General features: G+C 39.8%; 1 protein-coding gene across 2 annotated transcripts in view; it reads right to left on the bottom strand.

Annotated features, from left to right (window-relative positions):
* The window catches only part of btbd7 (BTB (POZ) domain containing 7), a 134,757-nt gene extending 113,276 nt beyond the window's left edge, over nucleotides 1-21,481 (bottom strand). Inside the window, exon 1 of one of the 2 annotated variants that reach the window (XM_042321772.1) lies at nucleotides 21,025-21,481. The gene's annotated coding sequence lies outside the window, so the exon portion shown is untranslated. The remainder of the gene's footprint in view (nucleotides 1-21,024) is intronic. The other variant, XM_024420591.2, reaches the window with a different exon arrangement.
* Nucleotides 21,482-21,989: the final 508 nt, after the last annotated feature.

The following is a 21,989-nucleotide window of genomic DNA, read 5'->3' as shown; positions in this document are numbered from 1 at the left end:
ATTGTCACCAATCATCTGCAATACACCAAAAAATGTATTAGAATTAGATGCTAGCTAGCTACACTAACCATAACAGTGTTACTGTGTCTAGTTAGCATGCTTGCTAGCCCAACTGCTACATCCAAAATCAGTGTTTCATCTTAGCGACTGTCTTAAACAGTACAAACATGTGGGCCTGTTAGAAGAACCTTTGTAATTAAATTTACAAGCAAATCATTATGAAATCCTAGTTTTTCAGCCTGTATCTTTGGTGCTAACATTAGCAATTCAAGCTAGCTAAGTAGGTCATTTTTAAGTAAATACCTGCAGTCCAGTGGTTAGATGCTTCAAGATCAATGCTCAAGAGCCATGCCGTCTAATATTTGCTTTGTGAGTGCAGCAAACTGTGTAGCATTATTTTATTACTTGTATAACTTTGAGCTGGGATGTCTGTTTGCAATACACTCGTAAGAATTTAGTTAGTGGTCTCTTTGGGATTTTACATGTACTTGTTAGCATTGCTAACATTCAGATTAGAGGCTCAATGGGGTTTTTAAATAGTGCCCCTTGTGTTCAGTACCGGTATTATTGAATATCCCAGTATGGCTCAAGATCAGTATGATGGTATGCCAATCTATACTGAACAAAAATATAAACACAACATGCAACAACTTCAAAGATTTTACTGAGTTAAAGTTCATATGAGGAAATCAGAATTGAAATAAATTCATTAGGCCCTAATCTATGGATTTCACATGACCGGGAATACATATATCCACCTGATCGCCACAGATACTTTAAAAGAAATGGGTGTCACAATTAAGCCTCAAGATCGCGTCACGATATTTCTGTGCATTCAAATTGCCGTTGATAAAATGCAATTGTGTTTGTTGTAGGTAGCTTATGCCTGCCTATACCATAACCCCACCGCCACCATGGGGCACTCCGGTAACAATGTTGACATAAGCAACCCGCTCGCCCACAGGACGCCATACCTGTGGTCTGCAGTTGTGAGGCCAGTTGGGCGTACTGCCAAATTCTCAAAAAATATGTTAGAGGTGTTTTAGAGTGGCCTTGTATTGTCCCCAACACAAAGTGCACCTGTGTAATACACATGCTGTTTAATCAGCTTCTAGATATGCCACACCTGTGGATATGCCACACCTTACTGGGAATTCCTCGTTCATGGGAAATAATTGCAATCCCCAATCCCTATCACGAGTGGGGTTCATCGGGTTATCCACGCCTCTCGGCGAAGGTGTATAGATTATCTTGGCAAAGGAAAAATGCTCACTAACAGGGATGTAAACACATTTGTGGACAACATTTTAGAGAAATAAGCTTTCTGTGCACATGGATCATTTCTGGGATCTTTTATTTCAGCTCATGAAACATGGACTAACATTTTACTTTTATATTTTTGCTCAGTGTAGATACAACCCAAGCCTAATTGGAAGTAATAAAAACTAGGAAGTTTACAAGTAATTCAATACGGAAATAAAGGCTATTTGGAAAGCGCACAATGGCTGCCTAAGTTGAAACTTCGGTCGATGATGGTGTGAGTGGTTTTACAGAATGGAATAACCGGAGTTTGCAGACTATAAATATAATTCTATTGGTTTCTGAGCGTCTATTTAAAATATTTACATGTTATTAGACAAAGACAACTAGAGCAACATATAGCAGAGAGTTTCAATATTACCAGAACCCTACAGACAGGTTATATAGAGCTCTGAAAATGACTGTCCATAATTTATTGTATTAGTCATTTCAGGGATCCTACTAGAAAACATCAGAGAAGCTCATCACTAAAAACAGTCAAGACATAAAATGACACTTAAACTGTGTAGGAAATCACTAAATACTTCCTAATAACAACCCAAATGTTAAAAGTGGTAGAGTTGTCCTACAAAATATGCAAAAATTGCCCAGGCAGAGATTTTTTTCAACCAACAAGACCACAATGAGACAAGAGCTTTCTGCATGCAACTCAGCATTCTGGATAAAGCCACAAATGCCAAGAGCACTTTCAGCCTATTGATTCATTTAGTGGGTTGGAGAGGAGGCGACGGCTAGAGAAGGGATGGGAAGGGGGATGAGGGACAATGAGGACCAGACAGTAAGGGAAAATGAGCGGTTGGAAACCCCAGGTGGGACAATGCTGCCGGGCCATAGAACAAAGGAAAAATCTGTTCCAGTTCTGGTTAAGAATGTCATTTGGAGGAAAAAATATGTTGCCAAGGACAACAAAACACATCCCACTTTCATTTCCCTCTACATTTTCTCTCTCTGTTGAAAGGAGGCAGAGGTCAGGCAAAAAGTATTTTTGGATCTGTAGGGACCTTCAGCAGAATGAATACTTCACAGGGAAACCAATATTTTAAAATATGCTACATTTTGGAAGTCTTATGAATCATTGCTATGCATGGGCAAAGTGCTGGGGAAGTGTAAGTTGCCTGTCCTGCAACTGTAAGTTGAACTCCTTCATATTATGCTACACTACACATTTCCTTCTTAGAAAGACAGTATGCATTTGATTCAGCAGTGATACAGCTACCAAACATCCATCTATCTATCTATTTATAACAAATAGCATAAACACATATACATTAGTTACCAATATAAAAAGAGAAAAAAAAAATATTATGTCACCCTTGCTGTCAGTTGAAGGACCAACTGCTGTTTAAGAGGCTCTTGGAGGGAGCACATTATAGTATCATAGCTGGCTGGCCTGGCAGAGGATGAAGAGATGGGTGTTGCTCTTTGGGCCAGTTGCAACTGCTTCCTCATTAGCACCATTTTCTCTGTCAGTGCTTGGTAATCTAATCGTCAAGTAATTTACTTCTAAACTGGTTGCACTTGGCTCTGACTGAATTCATTCTCTCAATAGGCGGTGAACTTCCTTTCATCTGCGCAACATCAGGATTACCCTCAAACAACTTTCCCAAAGAAAAACTCTCACTTAAACAAGGTGTTTTCTGTGCTTGCATTTCATATGCAAGTCCCAAGTGGAATTCTGCAGAAGTCTACTTTGAGGAAATCATAATATGTAAATACATGTCTACTTCTCCATTCGGATAACTTAAATGTATATTCTTATTGTCTGACTATTAGTTCTAGTGAAATAATGGACTAAGGGGACTTTCACACCAAATTGATTTGGAGCGGTATTTCTATACTCTGGCCTGTTTTCCCCCTTTGGTTCATTTGGACTGGTGTGAACACTATCCTCACTAGGAGTGCACAAAAAAAACATGGTTCGCTCAAAAAGGGTGGTCTCGGTCCGATTCCACCAAACACAGGAAAAGAACCAGAGGCGCAGAGTATTATTGGTTGTTTTACTGCAAGCATTTAATGAAATGCACGCAATACCATAACTTGACATGTCTGAAACATTCTGTGAGTAGCAGAGCATTTATGAGCGCATCTGATGCGGATTAGGGGAAACATGGACTACACCAGGGATATAGGCTACTGAATATAACCTATTAACGTGGCAGTTAGGGGGGGTTATTGCGCTGTTTACTCCCGCATGCTGTTGGAAGACCAAAGCGAAAGTAATATGAACCTTTTAACAGACAAGTTAGGCTTCTTGATAATCATATATGATTTAACATGAGCCTCTCTCTAAAATAAACAAATTACTTTTCTGAAAATTTGGTTTTGTTTAGGCATTTTAGTTCGTTTGACATTTGGCAATGTGAAACCAACGGGAACAAAATAAATGTAATGCAATTTAATAAATAACCAAGCTATGACTCAAACTAGGCCTATAACTCAGAACTGTGTGTGAAAAATACCTATGCGGTCACTCAGTAATAGTGGACTAATAAGTGGTTTTGGTCACCAATACCATCTGCAGTTCACCCATTATTGCTTTTCAAATAGACCAGTAGTCTACTAATGACTAGGTCATAGACCCTCAAAAAAATCAACAAAGGACACAAGAGAAGCACACCCACCTCCGTTGAGAGAGAGAAGGACTTCTGTTCCACATATAAAAGAAAGGATGTGACCTCTGGCTTGTTTACGGAGATGCACTGCTGGTCAAACTGAGAGAATCGGACCCCGCTGGTATAGGATTACTGAGGCCCAACAAGATGACAAATGGCCTGATTTAGCCTATGTGTGCCTCCCCATTGTCTGTTTTCGAGGCAAACTGACTTCCATAACCAGAATGGAAGGGGCCTGGTTAGAGCATAAGAGAAAGTGCATAAGAGGCTGATCATTGGCACTGAAAGAAATCTCCCCAGAGCTGAAAAGGAGCAACACCATAATGTGTTAGCAGGGTTTTTTCTGCATCTTAAACTGTCTTGGGCGGGCTGCCTATGTTCAAACAGTAAAATAATAAAACATTTGTTTTATCATTTTTGGGATGGAAAAATGTTTTCAGTGTAAACTTAAACCAGATACAAAGTACGTAGAAAAGATAACGAACATATACAGAGCTTGACAAGAACGTATAATTAAGTATAAAAAAATATATATAAAAAAATTACAAATTGAAAAAATTGAAAAAATAGGTCGGACAATAATATAGATTTAAGTAAACCGAATGGACAAATGAAAAAATAGATCACAATATCAAACTACTGGATCAGAGAGGCCAACGTGTTAAAAGTATAGGTGATGTTCATATTGGCTACAGACTCATGTCAAAACCGATGCTGACATGAGGGAGGCAACATAAAATGCAGCCAAACTTGAATGAGACTTTTAAATTACATAAATATGGCCTAAACACCAGTCATGTTTGAAAAATGTAATAAAGGATTATTAACATCTAAAGGCTTGATTCTGTCGACATACCTACTCGAGCTACTGAACACGGGAGAGTAACGGACAGTTTTTGTTGCGCACTGCACATCATCCACCTTGAATCAGAGCGGAGGCGGTCAGCATTGTAAAACTATTTAACCATAAACTTAATGGTTTAAAACCTGGATGTTATACATGTCATTTATGCAGCAGGTCTTACCTTTTTAGGTAAGCCTAGCCAAAATACGATCATGGAAATGCTAAGGGAATTCATTCATAAACACTTCATATGTCATGAAAAACAATACTTTTAAAAATCTACATTATTTTATTGTCCAACAGCCAAAGACATAATCCTACTCATATTAGTACCCGATGCTAGCTGATGCATCTTTAGATCTTCCTTTTTATTTATAAAGATATTTTCATCTGTCACAAGAAACCGCTCGCTCCATTTGTATTTTGGAGCCTACAGCCATGTGTGCATTGTTGAGCTGTTAACATTTTAAGCTAAACGGTCTGTTGCATCAGCCTCATTGCTTTTTAAAATGTTTTAATGTGCAGTGGTTGTATGAATTTTGGATCGGTCATCCCAGAACTGTCCCAGTATTGGGACAAGCTTAAATTTGAGCTCAGAGGGAATTATTTTATATTTTGCTGTGATTGTAATGTTGCAATATTTCATAGGCTACCAAGGGTTGCCAACCATTCACCAGGAGAGCTTTAAAAGGGGCAGTGTTGTATTTTGAGACAGGCTTGAATATGCAAAAAAGCCAATAAGCAGAGTATAGTCTACATTTGTCTGATTCTCTACGGTAAAAAAGACAGTAATACATTTTATTTTATAAAGTGGTTCCTTTCATCATAAAATTATGTAAAAATGTTGTTACAGAAAAAGGTTGGCAATATCCAGATATCCATACCGTTTCTGTACCATACCGGGGTATACAATATTACTGAATATGCACACCACGGGAAACTCAGCTAGCAAGTTAAGCAAGCCAAATGCATAACTGGAGGCCTGAGCTGGATATAATTTGATACATCTTAGATTTCAGTAATAAGCAGTGGCATAGCACGCACCCCCCCGAGATAGGCTATTGAAATACCCCGGTATAAAAGAGTATATTGCCTAAGCCTATTACAGACCTTTTTTTAGCTTTTGGACAAGTAACAAAATCAGGGGCCTCCCGAGTGGTGCAGCGGTCTAAGGTTTCGGAAGAAGCATGGCTCTTGGCCTCTCCCGAGTCCGTGCGGGAGTTGCAGCAAAGGGACAAGACTAACTACCAATTGGATATCACAAAGTTAATGTCAAGCCCTGCTATATATTTTTTTAATAAGATCATATTTCAGAACTCACAATCACCTAAATAAAAGCTACAGTCAGGTAGAATCTAAAATTTAAAACAATTAAGCATTCAGGAGTATTTGTCATGGCATGAGGTCCACATTGATTTTGATTTTGTTAGAGTAACTCAAATTACATAAACCATGGCAAAATATGTAGAATTGCAGGAAATTGGCTTTGATTAGCCTGCATAAAAAGCTATTTAATGAGGCCAAATCCTGTGAGAGGATATCATCAAAAACAAAATAGGAAATGAGGGCATAGCATACTGGCAGTGGCTACATGTCTTAAAACAAGTGAGCAACTCCAACTGTACAGGATGTAAAACAATGACCAATTACAAGTTATGATTTTCTCATGTCAATGTTGCCTTTTGTATGTCCTTTTTGCTACAATCAGATGTTAATCAAATTAATTTTCACAAGGACCATTCCTACACAGCACAAACAGAAGTCTTAACAGACTGAAACTACGATCAGTTCAGTACAACACCAGTGGAGTGGGAAACAAATTAACCTGGCAGATTCAGTTAAGTGATGTGCCAACGGGAGGGGAAGGAGGTACGTGGCAGGCCACCTGATGATCGCTGGGACCTCAAACGACAGATCAGCCTAAACTTAATGACAGTTACATTTCGAAGGTGACCGTTTTTATTCAGGCCTAGCCCATTTCTTTGGCACATGATGATTGATGGCCCTTTTGGCATTAAAAATGTAGTGCCACGTTTCCTATTACCATTTGTATATGATTTTTCGGAAACATTTGTCCATGTTGGTTTAAACGTTGACATTGAGTAGAGCCTACACATGCAGTAGAGGACAACTGAAGTGAGATAGGGAATTTGACACTTTAATGAGAACAAACTGTCTCGCAAGTGTCTCTGTATTGCTAGATAATGGAAAACCTTCAATTTACTATGGGTCGTAATACGACCTCCTTCCAACTGGCAATATGTTCGCCAAGGACGCGCTATAAAAAAAATTAAATCACATTAATGAGCCCACCAGTCCGACATCTTTTCACATTATACGGCAGGCATAATAACAGAAATGCCTCCAACATCTATCAGAATGTATGAGACTTTAAAAGCATCAAAAATCAGATCATGGTGTTTAATATAGAGGGGAGGGAGGACACTTCATGTTTATTTTTGTCCTAAGACACTAAAAAGGTGCTTGTTTTAAATATGTAGGGTGAACGTATCAGATCGCTGCAGCAATCTGGACGACTATGAAGCCCATGACGTGATGCATTCCAATTTGCTCAAGCGCATAGAAGTCCATCAAGACCAGAATGCATGACTATAAAGCACAGTTTAATGATGTTCTGAAAGAAATATGTCGAAGAGATACATTTCCAAGAACAAAACGTTTACTTTGGGCACTTTTTGTAACCTAATCTAAACACCTTTTGCTGATATTGAAGCCTACTTGATATATGCTCACACACACTATAATTTAATTGTCTTAGGCAAATCAAAGCAAAACGTTTCCAGTAATAAAAAACAGAGGGGTTGCATGACCAGACTCTCAGGATGTCCCTTCCCCATCGCTAAACAACCTTACATGCTACTTTACGCACAATGTTTTTTGCATAGCTGATACTCCCTCCGCTGATGCTTCCCCCTCTCTTCCGGTTTTCATTCACCCCAGTGCAATGATCAGACATATTTGTCCTTGTCCATGTTGTACAAACTTCTGTCGATTGTAACTAACCACACAAATCGAATTTACCACCCACACACATCGTGGCCTATATGCGGCAGACTGATCACTTGAATTGACGGGCATGTTGTCAAACTCCAGTTACGGAACAGTATCTGGCAAATTTCAATAACGTGCCATCCATCAAATCATGCGGCGTTGCCTAATTACTGAGAAGCGACATAACAGTTGTATGTTATTTATAGTAAAAATGTAGATTGCATTGGGGTAAAAACAATGTGTAGATAGGGCTAGTGACGCTCTGCCATTTCTCAGAATGGTGTTATATATATATATATTTAATAATAGCACAGTATAATGTTACTGTTAGACTAAAGTTAACAGGAAACGTCTTGTGAGATTTTAGGATGTTTGTGCTCATGTGCTGAATGGTCAAATGTTTTTGCTCATGCGGACAAAACTCAACAGCAAGCACCACTATGTGCTTAGATTGAAACAAAATACAGGTAGGCTTACTCACACAATCGACTAACATTTCTTCACAAAACAGTGGTTACACATGAAGGGAGGGTGAGCAGCAGCTACGTAAAAACATTTTTGTTTTGTAAAGTAACATGCACAGAACATTATATGGTTGTTAACTTCTTGGATATAGGGGGCGCTCTTTTAATTTATGGATTAAAAAACGTTCCCGTTTTAAACAAGATATTTTGTCACGAAAAGATGCTCGACTATGCATATAATTGACAGCTTTGGAAAGAAAACACTCTGACGTTTCCAAATCTGCAAAGATATTATCTGTGAGTGCCACAGAACTGATGCTACAGGCGAAACCAAGATGAAATTTCAAACAGGAAATGCCCCAGATTTTGAATGTGCTTTGTTCCAATGTCTCCTTATATGGCTGTGAATGCGCAAGGAATGAGCCTACACTTTCTGTCGTTTCCCCAAGGTGTCTGCAGCATTGTGATGTATTTGTAGGCATATCATTGGAAGATTGACCATAAGAGACTACATTTACCAGGTGCTCCGGTTGGTGTCCTCCGTTGCAATTATTGCGTAATCTCCAGCTGCGTGTATTTTACCATTTGCTTCAGAGGAGGAACCAAACTGCCACGAATGACTTATCATCGAATAGATATGTGAAAAAAACCTTGAGGATTGATTCTAAACAACGTTTGCCATGTTTCTGTCGATATTATGGAGTTAATTTGGAAAAAAGTTTGGCGTTGTAATGACTGAATTTTGGGGGTTTTTTCTTAGCCGAACGTGATGAACAAAACGGAGCGATTTCTCCTACACAAATCATCTTTTTGGAAAAACTGAACATTTGCTATCTAACTGAGAGTCTCCTCATTGAAAACATCTGAAGTTCTTGAAAGGTAAATGATTTTATTTGAATGCTTTTCTTGTTTTTGTGAAAATGTTGCCTGCTGAATGCTAGGCTTAATGCTATGCTAGCTATCAATACTCTTACACAAATGCTTGTGTAGCTATGGTTGAAAAGCATATTTTGAAAATCTGAGATGACAGTGTTGTTAACAAAAGGCTAAGCTTGTGAGCCAATATTTATTTCATTTCATTTGCGATTTTCATGAATAGTTAACGTTGCGTTATGGTAATGAGCTTGAGGCTATAATTACGCTCCCGGATACGGGATTGCTCGAAGCAACAGGTTAAGCTATGAGGAAGAAGCGTCCTGTGGGGCAGGAAATAGTGGTTTGATCTGGACCCCCAACCTCTGCCAATACATAAACGTATGGCAATAGCAGGTAGGACCAATGACGATTCCAAATTCACCAGGAGATTCCAAACTCTACTTACTTACCCCCAAGTCAGACCTTTAAATGCACCTTTACCCATAGCCCAGCCCATGTTCACCATAGCCATAAAACTAGTGGCACACTAGTTTGTGGACTTCCTTTTTATATTTGTAGAACAGCTCTATACACAGAAATGTATGCTCCACTGTAGCACACAAACAACGATAGACATACCCCACTCCCTACCATGTTAAACCCTCATGCTTCGGTCATGCTTCTCTGTAAAGCACACCCGCTCTCAGCTCTGTTTCCTCTCAAAACAGCTTTGAGAAAAAGAAAATGCACCAAGCTGCTGTAATCCTTCAAAATGGACAAATGTGCTGTGACACAAGATAACGGTTAATACACCAATCACTGTGATTAACCATGGTGTTACAAAAGCAATTTTAATGCTAAAACAATGCTTCCTGCGCAGCACAGCCACAAACGAACAAGAAGGCTTCTGGGAGTACTCTAGAGTCAAAAAGCTGAATCACGGAAACGGGGCCAGTGGAGAGAGATTGTGCACTTGAGGCCAGAAGGGAAGGTCGAGATGGGGATGAATGCATGCGGTAGCTGTCAGCCACTTATGACACTGGTTAAATTACCTTTTTATTAGCATCCGATGACTTTCTATGTTTTCAGAAAAAAATACTGACTCATTTGAAAGGAATGGGTGCTGGCTGGGGTGCCCTTCTCTTGCAGAGCTGTGACGAATCGATATCAAAAAGCATTTGTATTCTACAGCTCGCTCTAGAACACAAAATGAGAGACAGTACCAGTCAAAAGTTGACATCTAGATGTGATTCAAGAGGTAGGATTCATATTGGCAGAATGGAAGCCTAAACTACACTACCAGTCAAAAGTTTTAGAACACCTACTCATTCAAGGATATTTCTTCATTTCTACATTGTAGAATAATAGTGAAGACATCAAAACTATGAACTAACACATATGGAAACATGTAGTAACCAACAAAGAGTTAAATCTAAATATACTGTATATTTGAGATTCTTCAAAGTAGCCATCCTTTTCCTTGACAGCTTTACACACTTTTGGCATTCTCTCAACCAGCTTCATGAGGTTGAAATCTGGAGTTGTGTTGGGTCATTGTCCTGTTGAAAAACAAATGAGTCCCACTAAGCGCAAACAAGATGGGATGGCGTATCACTGCAGAATGCTGTGGTAAGCCATGCTGGTTAAGTGTGCCCTGAACTCTAAATAAATCACAGGCAGTGTCACAAGCAAAGCACCCCCACACCATAACACCTCCTTCTCCATGCTTCACGGCGGGAACTACACCTACTCTGCGTCTCACAAAGACACGACAGTTGGAACCAAAAAATCTCAAATTTGGACTCATCAGACCAAAGAACAGATTTCCAGCGGTCTAAATGTCCATTGCTCGTGTTTCTTGGGCCAAGCAAGTCTCTTCTTATTGGTGTCCTTTAGTTGTGCTTTCTTTGCAGCAATTCAACCATGAAGGCGTGATCTAAACGTGAATCGATTCTCAATTGCGGTACGGTTCTAGAAACATAAATCCCTTTACACATCAAAATAATTTCACAAATGCAAAATACACACTTATTGTAGAATGATTTAGCACAGTTGCAGCCGACAGTATTTTTCAGTGACAACAAGTTTGTGACATCTGTCTCCGTTTACATACAGGTGTTCAGAGACGCAGACAGCTAATTAGCACAGGTAAATACATTTTGAATATGTTAAAAAATATAGATTATTAGCTAGCTAACTAGCTACAGCAGGCCACTTTGTAGGCTAATGAGCTGCTTGTTAGCTAGCCAACTTTGCATACTATAGCTAAGTGAAATATCAGATAGTTAATTTAATATTAGCTTGTTAATTTGATGTAGACCTATTTGTCATCATAAATTAAAAACTAATGTTCCAAATGCATTTGTAGAAAAAAGCAATGGAAAGGGTGAAAGTATTTTCTGCTCCAGCTGTCACAAAAGGGAGTAGGTGTACTTTTTATGGCAGGTTATGGGAGGATATTATGAAAATATTCTCTCAGAGGAAAACTATGAAGGCAAACAGAGAAGTCAGGGCAGTCTAATTGTAATAAAATAAAGCCTGTTTCTTTGTGATGTCTGTCCTCAGAAATGGAGAGCTGCGAAAGCCTGTCTGCAGATGAAGAGGTTGTAGAGAATGTCCCAAGAAACTGCTGGCACATCCTTGTATGCCATGGGTTGTATGGCATGGGTTGTATGTGTACTAATGTTAGAAAATGTTGTATACAACAATACAGTTACAAGTCACACAACGTAGGCTACAAACTTATAACTGTAGCTGGCAAATCCTTCTCCTGGAGGTATGCTGGGTAGGGCTGACCCCATTTAGTCGACTGGTCGATTGTTTGGTCACAAAGCTGTTGGTCGACAGAATTCTTTACTTGAGCAGTTTCATTCTTTAAAAAAAATTGTATATATAATTATGGCACATCAAGTTTGACGCCTGTCTCAGTGGAAAAATCCAGTGCGGAGGCAACGGGGATGGCATACCAGTATCACCAGTAGTACAGTTACCTTAATTCCCATCATTTCTAATCTATAACGTTTGTTTGGTTAACGTAATTTCTGTTAATGCATTCAACATTCTTATTACAAGGCCGCGGGCGAGACGGAGCACTAGGAAGTGTACTCAGAGCATGCGCTGACCAACTGGCAAGTGTCTTCATTGACATTTTCAACCTCTCCCTGGTCGAGTCTGTAATACCTACATGTTTCAAGCAGACAACCATAGTCCCTGAGCTCAGAAAAGCGACGGTAACCTGACTAAATGACTACCGTCCCGTAGCACTCACGTCGGCAGCCATGAAATGCTTTGAAAGGCTGGTAATGGCTCACATCAACACCATCATCCCGGAAACCTCTCAGGAAGCAGACGGTGATGCAACCGGTCAGGATGCTCTCGATGGTGCAGCTGTATAACTTTTTCAGGATCTGGGGACCCTTTCCAAATCTTTTCAGTCTCCTAAAAGGGAAAAGGTTTTCACGACTGTCTTGGTATGTTTAGACTAGAGGTCGACCGATTTATGATTTTTCAATGCAGATACGGATTTATTAGGGGACCAAAAAAAGCAGAAACCGATTAATCGGACGAGATATATATATCTATATACATATATATACTGTATATATACAGTTGAAGTCTAAGTTTTCATACACCTTAGCCAAATACATTAAAACTCAGTTTTTCAGGGCCTCCTGGGTGGCGCAGTGGTTAACCTCTTGAAACTAGGGGGCATTATTTTTATTTTTGGAAAAATAACGTTCCCAAAGTAAACCGCCTCAGGACCAGATGCTAGAATATGCATATAATTGACAACTTAGGATAGAAAACACTCTAAAGTTTCCAAAACTGTCAAAATATTGTCTGTGAGTATAACAGAACTGATATTGCCGGCAAAAGCCTAAGAAAAATCCAATCAGGAAGTGACTCATGTTTTGAAACCGTTGTGTTCCTGTGCACCCCTATTGGCCACTGAAAGGGATATCAACCAGATTCCTTTTTCTACGTATTCCCTAAGGTGTCTACAGCATTTTGACGTAGTTTCACGCCTTTATGTTGAAGAATGAGCGTAAACGACTACATTGCGTTACTGGCCAGCTGAGGGCTCTGAGTGATTCTTGCGTAAAAGACAGAGGTAGTCATTTTTCCTCTCGCTCCTACTGAAAAGCCAATTGTACAGGTTGATATATTATCGAATAGATATTTGAAAAACACCCTGAGTATTGATTATAAAAAACGTTTGCCATGATTCTGTCAATATTATGGATATAATTTGTCGTTTTTTTCGGCGTTGTCGTGACCGCTATTTCCGGTGGATTTCTCAACATAACGTGACAAACAAATGGAGGTATTTTATCATCATTATGGAACAAAAGGAACATTTGCTGGGAGTCTCATCAGTGAAAACATCCGAAGATCAAAGGTAAACGGTTAATTTGATTGCTTTTCTGATTTTCGTGACCAAGCTTCCTGCTGCTAGCTGGACATAATGCTATGCTAGGCTATCGATAAACTTACACAAACGCTTGTCTTGCTTTGGCTGTAAAGCTTCATTTCAAAATATGAGATGACAGGGTGATTAACAAAAGGCTAAGCTGTGTTTCACTATATATATTTCACTTGTGATTTCATGAATATGAATATTTTCTAGTAGTATTTTTTGACCGTTGCGCTATGCTAATTAGTGTAGTTGATGACAATTCTCCCGGGTCTAGAATGGTTAGTTCCAAGAGGTTAACCTTGTATTTTCACTTTGGATGAATTGCGTGCCCATAGTGAACTGCATCCTACTCTGTCCTAGATTGCTAATATATGCATATTATTATTACTATTGGATAGAAAACACTCTGAAGTTTCTAAAACTGTTTGAATTATGTCTGTGAGTATAACAGAACTCATAGGGCAGGCAATCTTCCAAACAGGAACTGAAATTCTGAATGCGTGTCTAATTTTAAGTCATCGCGTCTTCCCTTCCAAATAAGATATGGATCTGTTAGCACTTCCTACGTCTTCCACTAGATGTCCTCCTTCAGTAGAATGTGGAATGGAGCCTCTGGTGTGAACTTTGACCAAATGGGAGGGGAATGAGTCACTTTCCTGGCAGAATGCAGTTTCCCTGTTGCGCATTTGTCTGTGGATGTCACAATCGTTCCATTTGGCTGCAGATGAAAATGTATGCTCCGGTTGGAACGTTATTGGATATATATGAAAATAACATCCTGAAGATTGATTCTCTACTTAGTTTGACCAGTTTAATCGACCTGGAATATGTATTTTTGAAGTTTTCGTCCAAGTTCTCCTGGACCAGCTTCAGCTTTCGGGCACGTGAGCTGAAAGTGCTAGCAAATGCAGCTAATTGGACACTAGTATTGGACATTATGGAACAAAACAACGATTTATTGTGGAACTAGTACTCCTTGCACTGAATTCTGATGAAAAATCATCAAAGGTAAGGGAATATTTATGATGTAATTTCATATTTCTGTTGACTCCAACATGGCGGAAAAATATATTTACGTCTGAGCACCGTCTCAGATTATTGCATGGTAGGCTTTTTTCGTAAGGTTTTTAAAAATCTGACACAGCGGTTGCATTAAGAACCAGTGTATCTTTAATTATATGTAGAACATGTATCTTTAGTCAAAGTTTATGATGAGTATTTCTGTTATCTGGCGTAGCTTCCTGTAATTCCTCCGGATATTTGAGGCATTTCTGAACATGGCGTCAATGTAAACCGAGATTTGTGGATATAAATATGCATATTATCGAACAAAACATAAATGTATTGTGTAACATGTCATACGAGTGTCATCTGATGAAGATTATCAAAAGGTTAATGATTAATTTTATCTCCAATTCTGCTTTTGTGACTATCTTTGGCTGGGAAAAATGGCTGTGTTTTTTGGGGGATTTGGTGGTGGTCTAACATAAATATATGTTGTGTTTTCGCTGTAAAACATTTTTTTTTTTTTTTTTTTAATCGGACATGATGGGTAGATTAACAAGATGTTTATCTTTCATTTTCTGTATTGGACTTGTTAATGTGTGAAAGTTAAATATTTCTAAATCAATATTTTTGAATTCCCCGCGCCACCTTTTCAGCTGAATGGGGGGGGGTGCCAGCTGTGCCACTAGAGACTCTGGGTTCGCGCCCAGAGTTGTAGCGATGAGACGAGATAGTAGCTACTAAACAATTGGATACCATGAAATTGGGGAGAAAACGAGGTAAAAAAACAATTAAAACTCAGTTTCACAATTCCTGACATTTAATCCTGCCATCCAGGACTGTCAAAGAATCCAGTGACCCAAGTCATAGACTGTTCTCTCTGCTACCGCACAGTAAGCGGTACCGGAGCACCAAGTCTAGGTCCAAAAGGCACCTTAACAGCTTCTACCCCAAACCATAAGACTGCTGAACAATTAATCGAAAGGCCACCAGGACTATTTACATTAATAACAAAGGGTGTGGGGGGTTGTCAAGCTGCTGCTAATCGCTGTTTATTATCTATGCATAGTCACTTTACCCCTACCTACACTACCGTTCATAAGTTTGGGGTCACTTGGAAATGTCCTTGTTTTTGAAAGAAAAGCACATTTTTTTGTCCATTTAAAATAACATCAAATGGATCAGAAATACAGTGTAGACATTGTTAATGTTGTAAATGACTATTGTACCGGGAAATGACTGATTTTTAAAGGAATATCTATGTACAGAGGCCCATTATCAGCAACCATCACTCCTGTGTTCCAATGGCATGTTGTGTTAGCTAATCCAAGTTTATCATTTTAAAAGGCTGATTGATCATTAGAAAACCCTTTTGCAATTGTGTTAGCACAGCTGAAAACTGTTGTCCTGATTAAAGAAGCAATAAAACTGGCCTTCTTAAGACTGGTTGAGTATTTTTTCACCTTTATTTAACCAGGTAGGCTAGTTGAGAACAAGTTCACATTTGCAACTGCGACCTGGCCGAGATAAAGCATAGCAGTGTGAACAGACAACACAGAGTTACACATGGAGTAAACAATTAACAATCAATAACACAGTAGAAAAAAAGAGAGTCTATATACATTTTGTGCAAAAGGCATGAGGAGGTAGGCGAATAATTACAATTTTGCAGATTAACACTGGAGTGATAAATGATCAGATGGTCATGTACAGGTAGAGATATTGATGTGCAAAAGAGCAGAAAGTAAATAAATAAAAACAGTATGGGGATGAGGTAGGTAAAATTGGGTGGGCTATTTACCGATAGACTATGTACAGCTGCAGCGATCGGTTAGCTGCTCAGAAAGCAGATGTTTGAAATTGGTGAGGGAGATAAAAGTCTCCAACTTCAGCGATTTTTGCAATTCGTTCCAGTCCCAGGCAGCATGAGGTGTATCTGGAGCATCAAGCTCAAAATGGCCAGAAACAAAGACCATTCTTCTGAAACTCGTCAGTCTATTCTTGTTCTGAGAAATTGTGGCTATTCCATGTGAGAAATTGCCAAGAAATTGAACATCTCATACAACACTCTAGATCTAATTTGTATTAAACACATGAATGATTTTGAGATACGAAGACACTATTATAAAATAAATTAAGAGTGTTCCAAGGAAATGTGCATATGAAAATCATAACTGACACGTAGATCGGTAGAAATTGTAAGATAAATTGGCACTACAAATGGAAAAGGTTGCCGACCCCTGCCGTAGCCTATAACCAGCAACTTCAGGAGCGTAATGGCAGAATCTGTAAAGGCCAGCAGCAGCGGGAGGTGGTGGTTCGGGAAAAGGTTTTTTCTTCTGGTTAGGCTCTCTGGCTCCCCCAAGTCATTTGAACCCTCCTGTCTCAGCCTCCAGTATTTATGCTGCAATAGTGTGTGTCGGGGGCCTAGGGTCAGTTTGTTATATCGTAAGGATTTCTCCTGTCTTATCCGGTGTCCTATGTGAATTTAAGTATACTCTCTCTAATTCTCTCTTTCTTTCTCTCGGGGGACCTGAGCCGTAGGACCATGCCTCAGGACAACCTGGTCTGATGGCTGCTTGCTGTCCCCAGTCCACCTGGTCGTGTTGCTGCTCCAGTATCAACTGTTCTGCCTGCGGCAATGGAACCCTGACCTGTTCACTGGACGTGCTACCTGTCCCAGACCTGCTGTTTTCACCACTCTAGAGACAGGAGGAGAGGTAGAGATACTCTGAATGATCAGCTATGAAAAGCCAACTGGCATTTACTCCTGAGGTGCTGACCTGTTGCACCCTCGACAACCACTGTGATTATTATTATTTGACCCTGCTGGTAATCTATGAACATTTGAACATCTTGGCCATGTTCTGTTATAATCTCCACCTGGCACAGCCAGAAGAGGACTGGCCACCCCTCATAGCCTGGTTCCTCTCTAGGTTTCTTCCTAGGTTCTGGCCTTTCTAGGGAGTTTTTCCTAGCCACTGTGCTTCTATACCTGCATTGCTTGCTGTTTGGGGTTTTAGGCTGGGTTTCTGTACAGCACTTTGTGACATCAGCTGATGTAAGAAGGGCTTTATAAATACATTTGATTGTGATTAAATAATTAAGACACACAAATCAATCAATGTGCTTAAAGCATCAGACAAGCTCAGTAGCCTACATATAGTTGATTTTATTAAAATACAGTGTGTCTATCGATAAAAATAAACATTTGAAAATGTAGACCATTCCATTGGTCGAAAGAACAGATGACTCCTGGTCGACTAAGAAAGTTTTTTTTGTCGGGGACAGCCCTAATGCTGGGTGAGCAGTCTTCTGTTCCAGCCCAGCACTAACACACCTATTTCAACTTATCAAACCTAATGAGTTGATAATAATGTGTATTATTGCTGGGCTGGAATAGAAGTCTGTTCACTCAGTATATCTGGGAGTGGAGCAAGGTTGGCCACCTCTGGGATGGACTTGTTTGTTCACCCAAAATTAAGCTTTAATAATAATAATAATAGCCTACTTACTAAGATGTCTAACATCTATAAATAAGTTAAATTATTTGTACATTTTGAAATTATATTTCAATCAAGATTAACTAGTGTCAATATTCATTAATCACAAATCCCAATTCAACAATAAAAAGGTATGAGATGTCTCTTAATTTGTCTGTTTTTCTGTGTTGCTTTCTCAAATTAGAAAGTTGAGAGCTCCCCAATCGGTTTTCTTTGATTGTCGCTCTCTCAGGATATCAGCCATGTGAAACCATTTTGCAGCTTATCATAATGGCTTGCGTCACCAATGCAGCCACAAGCCTACAGTATAATAGCATAACTGGCCTAATGGGCATGTGCAATCTATCTGCCCCTTGTCATTGTACATCTGAAGCAGAGAATAGCTCAACGCACACATCATTTGCATATTGATGAGCTAGCTATACGTTCTCAATTTAAAATCATACCAGTAGATAATGTATATGAGGCTAACCCCGAGCCAGATTTTCTACATGATATTTCTGACATGACATTGTTTAGTGCAAATCCAACCTTGTATTCTAGGTACTGTACATGAAAATAACGAGCTGGCAATTTGTATGCTAATTCAAAATATCAAAAATGAAAATAATGCTGCATGGGGAGCATTGTAATTCTACCTTGTTTATTTGCTGAAAATGGTTTTAGAACATAGAATATAGAGACAAAATCAGAAGGTCAACGGCATGGAGGAGGATTGCAGAGATATTGGTGTTGATGGCTAAAGAGATTTGCACAGACACAACTCCCTTTACCCAAAGTACCCATTCATGTGCATGTAGGCCCATGTATTTTACAGAGAGTGAGCTATAATCATCAATGTCATGACAAGAAGTATAAAGAAGGAGCCATAAGCCTTATTATAAACTCAGTTGTTCAAGCCCTGAATGCTGATTGGCTGACAGCCGTGGTATATCAGACCACACACCCCCAGGCCTAATTGCTTAAATATATGAAAATCCTAATGTTAAATTATCATAATCCAATTGGTAGCATATTACATGATAAATTCATGCTTAGTGTATCATTTACAATGGTATAATGCATGTAACTGGGATTTCTATTCTTGGGTGGGAAAATTTCACAATATAATTTACTCAGCACATTTAAAAATGGTGGCTTTGATCACAGTTTTGAGGTTTAGGTTGCTTGGTGTTTATAGCTAGCTAGCAGCACATGCAAACATTCTTGTGCAAATCTCTCTTTACCCACCATCAACTCCAACGATATCTGGAATCCTTCTCCATGGCCTTATGATTTTGTCTCTGTATTCTAGCAAAGCAAAATTATATAGAATTGGAAAACCAGACACAGCAATGATTGGATTTCCTACATATTTTTTGGTTGTGCTTGCCCGGAACTAATGACAGGCGGAACTGTTTCATGAACAGAAGATTTTCAAGCAAACATCTGCTCCTTAACTGATTGGTTAACGCAGTGGCCACGTGCACTTTGGACTATGGCTGCAGTCCAAATTAAAAGTGGACTGCCCTTGGCCCTAAATTCTCAGCCCTTGAATGACGTTTTAACATAGCTACATTAAATGTCTTGACCAAGCGAGGGAGAGTGATGATCGGAGGCAACGTTGAGCTTAAAAACAACCAACCTAAATCTATTAATGCAACGTTAGTGAGTTGAACCTCGCACTTAAAATGGCAATCAAACCGCATTCAGTTTCGACGGGGATTCCTCCAAGGGAAAGTAGCTATTGCGAGGGCTGAGGGGGTGAACATAACGTGTTTGGACTGCAGCCTTTAGCTCTGCCTGCAGGGATCGCGACGCTCAGTTCCCACAACCCCCTGGGCATGGGGGCGGAACTTCGACTGGGGAATTCGGAAGTGGTGGAAACCCTACATTAATATTCAGACCAAGCATCGCGGCTCTTAACAAAACTCCCCCTTACAGAAGACGCCTTTGTCCAATGACTTGTGTAATGTAACTGAGCGTCATGATCAAAGGCTCCCCCCAAATTATCACTCATATCTTCTGTAAATGGCATTCAAGTAGCCTACTTCGTCGCAAACTCTCGCTTTTGTAACAAATGTTTGATTCTACTATATCATGGGGTGTAAGGGCAGATAGTAACGAGAAGAGGAAGGTAGATAAGTCGATACAAAAATGCATGACCCATGGTATGATGTTGGTCACGTGATACCTAGCCTCGCTAACTAATTTCGCTACCAAAACATGACGAAACCCTCAACTTAACGTTATAGTTTCACAACAAATGAAAGTACAGGTTGGCCAATAAACTAGAATAAAAAAGTACATCGCTAACCTGGTTAGCTTGTTGACGTAGTCTGGCTAGCTGACTAGCAACGTAACATGATCTCTATGGTAGCTAGCAACCAACTTCAATCCCACTTCTGTCTAGAAAGTCGCTTTAACCAAATAGTTTTGAATTTTAACACAGATAGCTAGCTAACGCGTTACAGCCTCATAGCTAACGTTAACGCTTAATTGTCCTTTAACTTTACTAACGTTACAGTACTCCGTTAGTCTAGGCTTGCATTGTCCAATTCAAAGTGATAACTTAGTTAGCGGCTATAACGTTAGTTGGTCTATGGGGCAAACTATCTGAGTCGGTTAACGTTAGCTTACGTTATAAGTTAGGTAGCTACTGTAGTTAGGCTACCTAGCTAGCGCTGTTGATCATTTTTCCAACTAACGTTCGTTAGTTATTGTTACAGGTAACCAGCTAACGTTAGTGATTCACTTGCTAACGTCAAATCATAGCTAGCTAACGATAGAAACGTTATATAGCTAGCTAACGTTTGTTAGCTGCGCGACCAAGAACGTTGGGACGGCTTCGTGCTAACGCTAACTACCCGTGGTTTGTCGCTGTCGATGATGTTGCAATTACTAACGATGGGATATGAAGCAACGTTAGTTATCTAGCTAATGCAAGTACAATTGAATATAGCTAGCTATTTAGACATAGCTATGAACTCCACATAAGTGTAAGCAAGCCTACCTCATAGGGTCAAGTATGATTTTGCAGCCCTCGTCCTCGTACGGTATGATTTGACTTCGTAGAGTATTCGTTTGGGTTGCTACTTTAGCCAACTGTCCCCACGGTGGTGTGCAAGTTTAGCTAGCTAAAGCAACACAACCCAAAAACATAAATGTAGTCCTCGCGCACTCGAGTGTCAACTGTGGAGCGTTGGTTTCTGGTATTCCGTTTTCCACTGTTTAAAATGGGTAAACTAGACTTATCTTTTTGCTAACAGTGGGCTACTCCGCTTTGGAGTGTCAGGTTCCACGTTATACTGCAAAATCCATTGGCCAAAAGGTACACTGACCCTGGTTGGTGTCAACTGCACGACACTTTGCTGATTGTTTGGTTTGTGGACGTGTAGCCGAGGCACAGAGTCAATGGTAGCTGTGGCCAAATGGAAAACTCCAGTGTTGCACATTCTGGTTAGGCAGGTGATATTGGTCGCGTGCTCCCACTAGCTTCAAGATAACCTCATTGCACTTTAATTCTTCATATGACTAGACTTTATGTTGCATATTGCTGCCTTTCACTGTTTGGAAAGTGCATAGCACATTTGCCCACAAAATAAATGGGGGGATTGAAATTGCACCGCCATCTAACCCTATATATATTCACCACTACCCCCAACACACCTTCCCACTACTTTGGCCCCAACATAACCTACTCCAGCCCGTCAGCCTGGGAGGCTGGATCCCATTCTCCCCAAAATCCCTGTTCTTTTAAACTAAAATCTCTGATACCCAAAAACTTCTCTGCTGCCGTGGTGGATCCCACGCAGGGCTACGGTTCAGAAGGTTGAGGGTTCGCCGACCATCACAGACGAGCTCACTCTTCCTGCTTGTTTCATCAAATCAAATTTTATTTGTCACATGTGCCGAATACAACAAGTGTAGACTTTACCGTAAAATGCTTCCTTACAAGCCCTTAACCAACAGTGCAGT

Source organism: Oncorhynchus tshawytscha, linkage group LG05, assembly GCF_018296145.1.
Source record: "Oncorhynchus tshawytscha isolate Ot180627B linkage group LG05, Otsh_v2.0, whole genome shotgun sequence".
NCBI lineage: Eukaryota > Metazoa > Chordata > Actinopteri > Salmoniformes > Salmonidae > Oncorhynchus > Oncorhynchus tshawytscha.
This window is presented reverse-complemented; position numbering and strand designations above follow the sequence as displayed.